Source organism: Lichenostomus cassidix, chromosome 8 (assembly GCF_008360975.1).
Source record: "Lichenostomus cassidix isolate B80296 chromosome 8, HeHo_3.0, whole genome shotgun sequence".
In the NCBI taxonomy this organism is placed as follows: Eukaryota; Metazoa; Chordata; class Aves; order Passeriformes; family Meliphagidae; genus Lichenostomus; species Lichenostomus cassidix.
Window position 1 is genome coordinate 25,166,472 of NC_139489.1, and position 6,057 is coordinate 25,172,528.

Consider the following 6,057-nt stretch of genomic DNA (forward strand, 5'->3'; position numbering starts at 1 on the left):
TGCAGAATAACGTAAAATTACTTGCCGTAAGGTATTTGCCAGGCTCAGTGTTGCTGGGAGGGACTGGGAAGGGGGTCCTGGGAGATGTTGGTGTCAGGATCTTCACCTGAAAGGTGGTAAGGAAGGAAAAGCATTCAGCAGCTGCTTTAGGATCACAGTGGTGTCCATCCTGGGGAAGGGCAGTGGCGGCCTGAGTGTTACACCTGGGCTGGGGTTGCCTCTTCCTGCCATTGCTGTTTGGGTCTGAGCAGCCTGGTTTTGGCTGGCAGGTGCTGCACAATGCCTCTGGCAGCTGGGAGAATGATGTGGAATATCTTCCCCTGACTCTCTGCACTTCCAAGTCTCAGCCTTTGAACAGCACCCCATTCTGTGCCTGACACCCCTTCCCACCGCACTTGTGGGGCTGCTGTCACACCCTCCAGCAAGGACCTGCAAGGTGATGCTGGGTATGTGGCCATATAAACATGGCCTTTTTAGCAGTCTCACTGCCTGGCTTGTGTGTGGGCAGCACGTGGATACTTTCAGCCCCTCTGGAGGTTGGTAGCTGTGTCTGGTAGCGCTGCTAGTTGACCCTGGGCTGACCTGCCTGGAGGTTGGCTTGCAGGTCAGAGATGTGTCTCATTCCTCACTTAGATCAGTTTTCCTCTTGTATGGGGGATTTTGGGGTTTTTGAGGTGTGGCTAAGGGGGAACCAGCCTCTTCTGAAGGAAAGGGGCAATGGCTGATAAAAGGCAGCTGCTGAGCTGCCTGTCTGTGGTGGTCCCTGGGCTGCCTTGCATCCCCATGTGAACATCCACAGGTCCCAGCTGGGTAGTGTGAAACTGGGTGCCCAGCAGTCCTCTGCTCCCTGTTTTCAGAGCATGCCCTTGCCTGGGCTGTGTCCCTTTCACTGTGTCCTCTGCAGGACACTGTCCCTGCAGTCTGTTGTCCCAAGGGCTCCCCAGGCAGTGCCCTCCCTCACCCAAGGGTGAGAGTTAGTCTCCTGTAACAGCCATGTCCAGAGGGGCCTGGTGGGGTTGTACTGCAGGTTTAGGGGTGCCTGGAGAGGCCCCTGCAAGTTGGGGGAGTTTGGGTGGGGCAGGGGCTTGGTGGGAGCCAGCGAAGGGGGTTTGGTGGGATGGTAGCCAGGAAAGATCCTTTGGCTAGTGTTGCTAAGACTGACTTGCCCTACCAAACCCAAAAATTCACAGGCATCCCACAAAGCCTGGAGCAATGACCCTTAGCCTTGCTCCCTCTGATGATTTTCAGTCTTTCCAGAGCATTGGTTTTGCTCTGTGGTTAAGAGTTTAATGGACCGTGCTCTATTGCTCTCCAGCCCCATGTGAGCTGAGACAAGCTTTGGTCTTTGAGAGAACAAGAAAGGAAACACCTCCCCCCAGTGACTGCTGCTGGGGCAGACTCTCCTTGCTGTGTGATGAGGCAGCCTTTTATCCTCCTCCCTGTCTGCCAGCTCTCCTCCAGACACAGCAGCTTTGCCTTAACCAAGGGCTAGCACTGGCTAATCCTACATACAGCCGTAGGTAAGAGGGACCAAAGCCCTGCAGAACTGTTGAGGCTTCTTCTCAGGGCTTATGCAGAGGACAAGATAAAACACTGGCCTCCTCTCCCTGGTGAATAAAGACGGAATAAATGGATGCTGGTGTTGTCTCCTGTTTGGTGCTGCATGGTGCTGACTGCAGTCCCAGGATGGAAGCAGACTTGGCCAACATTGTCTTACTTCTGCGAGCCAAAGGCAGACCTGGAACAAAGCTGCTGGCACAGATTAGTGCTTTGGTGAAGAAGGAGGCAGCAGCTCTGGCTTTTGGCTGGTCCCACCACTGTAAGGCCCAAAAAATTCCCTTGATGAGGCTTTTAAAAGGGCTGATGATTGTTCATGTAGTCTCGAGTTAGATGCACAGAAGAAGTACCAAAAAGGTACTCTCAAGAGATCAAAACAACAAAAAATGCTTTACTGACAAATTTAGAAAGTCAAAGAACTTTGGCAAAAGGTTTAGAGCAGTATTCAGTCAACATAAAACACTTATCAAAACATTAACTTAGCCCGTTCACCTTTGCAAACTTTAGGCCAATCTGTTTTAAGTTATTCAAAAATCACATGAAGAGAGAATTAGAGGAAGAGGAAAGAAAGAAAGGATATAGAGAAGGACATGTATAACTACCCCTTCCTGGGTTCCAGTGGTGTTTCATCTGATAGAAACTCCAAGAGGAGATAGGGTCAAGACCTGTGCTTGCCTCGAGTTAGTTTTAACTACTTTTAGCCTTCCTGGGCCTTTGCCGCAAGTGAATTTTCCAGTTATGTGGCCACTCAGGAGCTTACCTAGGGGCTCCAGGAGCAGGTGTGGAACATTGCCTCTGGTGTTCCAGGGATTGCAGGGCTGGGAAACAGGCTCTAGGGATGGGGGATGTGCAGAGCATGGCATTACCTCACCAGGGCAAGGCCTGACCTGTCCCCCCACACACAGGCACCCCAAAATGCCTCAAGACATCAATTTTTCACACCCACTCTCAGCAAGTCCTGGTGCACATGTGGCTTGGGGTGCTGTTGTGAAACCCCTCTGCTCTCAGAGCAGCAGAGAGGGGACAAGTTCAGCCCTTCCCAGTAAGTATCTTGAAGAGAAGGCTCTCAAGTGGGTTTCATCAAGAGACCTCACAGGCAGGGTGGCATTAGCACCAGTGGGGTGTCAGGCAAGGGGCAGACTGCATTTAGCAAAGGGTTAAATCAGTTTGGGGCAAAACACTTGATGTCAGCATTGACACACAAAGGGGAAGTCATGCTTAAACAACCTGGTTACCCTCTCTGAAGAAATGACTGGCTTGGGAGGTGTGGGAAGAACAGGGCATGTTGAATCAGGTTTGAGTCAGGCATTTGATACAGTCTCCTGTAATGTCCTCATAGGGTTGATGTATGGGCTAAACCATACATCATAATAAACCCAGAGGTATATGGAAAACTGGCTGAAGGACTTGTTCCAAAGTGTGGTGATCAGTGGTAGGAGATCTGGCTGAAGACCAGTAACTTGTGGGACTGGGTTCAGCCCATCTGACATCTTCACTGAAGATCTGCATGATGGAGAAGTGGGCTGACAGAAATGTTTTGATGTTCAACAAAGTGAATTGCAAAGTCCTGCATTTGGGCAAGAATGATCCCATGCACATGCTGGGGCATCTGGAATGCACAGAGAAGGCTGTGAGGGTCCTGGTTATCCAGAGAGCAGAGAGCTGATGGTATCCTGGGCTGCTTTAGGGGAGCTGTTAGGGTGATCCATCCCCTCTGCTCAGGTGAGGCCATACCTGAATGCTGTGTCCAGTTCTGGGCTCTCCAGTACAGGAGCTACTGGTGAGAGTCCACTGCATCATGAAGATAATGAAGGGATTGGAACATCTCTCTTGTGGGGAAAGATTAAGAGATGTGGGTTTGTTCAAAGTGGAAGACGTTGAGGGGAAATTTATTAATGTGTAAATAGTGGGGGGGAGGGTGAAAGGACAGAGCCAGTGGTTGTACATGGGCACAACCTGAAAAGGAAGGGGTTTCCCTCTGAATATCAGGAAACATCTGCTGGGAGTGCAACAGAGCACTGGCACAGCTTGTTCAGAGGTATTGTGGAGTCTCTTTCTTGGAGATATTAAATGCCACCTGCAGGAGTTCATGGGCAACTGGTTCAAGACAACCCCATCTGAGCATAGGCTTGGACAAACTGAGCTCCCAGGAGCCTTTTGACCTCAGCCAGGCTGTGAATTTTAAAGATTTTTAAATCTCCTGGTTCAGCTGGGAGAGGAGCTGGTGCCAGCTTTATCCCTTCTCCTGCATTCCTGAGCTTGGCTGTGAGCCATGTCCCTCCTCAAGGGGACTTCCCAGCTCTTTCTGCCACTTTCCCCTGGTAGTGCTGGTGCCAAAGCTCTTGCAGGGAAAGGTGATGCAAAAGCCTGGTGGTCCTGAGCATCACCATGGTTTTGACCCTCGTCTTGTACAGTTGGGAACACAGGAAGGTGCACTTTGCCTGGCAGTCTGTCCTCATGGAATGTGAAGCTGGCTGTCCCCGTCCCTGGCAGGGCCAGGGCTTACCTGCACCCCACAAACCCATCTTCCTGTGTGACTGGTCGCGATTGCTCACCCATCTCTGGTTTTTGTGCGCATTTCTCCAGATGCTGAGGGCAATATGAGCCAGGCACAGCATACTCATGGTTTGCCAGGCACTGCAGAGCAGCCAGCACATGTCCACCTGGGCAAGGTAGTCCCAAAGCTGGCCCAGAGGGTAGGGCAGATCAGAGGCCACACTTTCCATGACAAGGGGTGGTTTTTTGTGTCCCAGGAACAACGGCCTCCTCCTGCAATATGGCACCTGGGGGGTCCTGCTCAGCCACAGTTGTCTGCTCTCTCCCACCCCAATTCTCTCACGTCTCCCACCTTCTGGAAGCTCACAGACAGCAGCCTGGCTCACACCCCTGCCTTTCATGTTTCTCCTTCCCTGGATGCCCCTGGTACCAAAAGGGCATGTGCCACAGGAGCAATCAACTTTATTGGTATGAACCTTGCAAGAAGATTCTGAAAGTCAGCTGCTCCCAGCAGGAATTTTGCTGAGTTTCACAGACATGTCTGATGCACAGACATGCTCTGCCTGTTATATTTGGGAAGATAGAGCCCTGGCCTTTGGGATGCCAGTGGGCCCTGGCAACACCTTTGGGAGGGTAGAAAAGGGAACAGGCAAAAGGAAGAGGGAGTAGGCAGTGGAGGAGTACCTATCACAGGAGCCTTTGGTGAGTTGAGGCAACTTGTCACTGGGTGTCATCCTGGAGAGAATTCACTGCTGTCTGGATGAAGACTCCAGTTGTCATTGTTATCCAGCTACTTCCAAAAACCTGCTCCTCTTCGAGGTGCAAGGCTTGCAATCACACCAGCCTTGGAGCTTCTAAAGACTAAGGAACCCAGTGAGTCATGGGCAGGCACTGGGCACTGCCACCTTACAGGAACACACGGGGCAAAATGGTCACCCATGTTCAGAGGAAAGCCAGAAGTTCATAGAATATCCTGAGTTGGAACGGATCCACAAGGATAATCCAAGTCCAACTCCTGGCCCTGCACAGAATCACAACAGGATGGGTCAGGTTGGAAGGGAGCACTGTGGGTCATTCGGTCCCACCCCCCTGCTCCAGCAGGGCCATCCCATTGTATCCAGATGGTCCTGGGATATCTCCAGTGAGGGAGACTCCACACCCTCTCTGGGCAATCTGTTCCAGTGCTTGATCACTGCACAGTAAAGAAGTTCTTCCTCACATTCAGGTGGAATTTCCCATGCATCTCATTCCAGTGATTAGCACCACTGAGAAGAGCCTGGCTCTATCATCTTGGCATCTCCCCCTCAGATATTTATACACATTAATGAGGTCTTTCATGCACAGGACAGCCCAAGAACCACACCATGGGCCAAATTCAGGCCCATTGAGAAATGTGTTACCCACTGAGAATGAGAATTGCCATTAATCTGCAATCATGGAGAGACAGGAGAACTAGGGAAGTGATCACCCCTTTGTAGCCAGCATTGGTGAGGCTGCACCTCGAGTGCTGCGTTCAGTTGCGGGTGCTTCACTTTAAAAAGGACATTGAAGTGCAAGAGCACGTCCAGTAAGGGTCTAGAAAATGTTGGGAGCAGATGAGCCTGGAGGAGGCTCAGTGGGACCTCACTGCTGTCTCCAACCACCTGAGAGGAGGCTGCAGCCAGCTGGGGTCGGTCTGTTCTGCCGGGCCTGCAGAGGGAGGACGAGAGGAAATGGCCCAGCTGAGACAGGGGAGATTCTGACTAGATATTAGGGGAAAAGAAACAAAATCACCATCAGGGTGGTCAGGCATTGGAACAGGCTGCCCAGGGAGGTGTTGGAGTCACCGGAGGTGTTTAAGAGGCGTCTGGATCTGGCGCTGGGTGATGTGGTTTGGTGATTCCAGCGGCACTGCTGGGTGCACGGCTGCACTCGGTATCATGTTAAAGATCTCTTCCAGCCCTGACGATTCCATGATCCTATGACAGGACCTACGGGGCCCTGTCCGTGCGGCGGCTCTGCCAC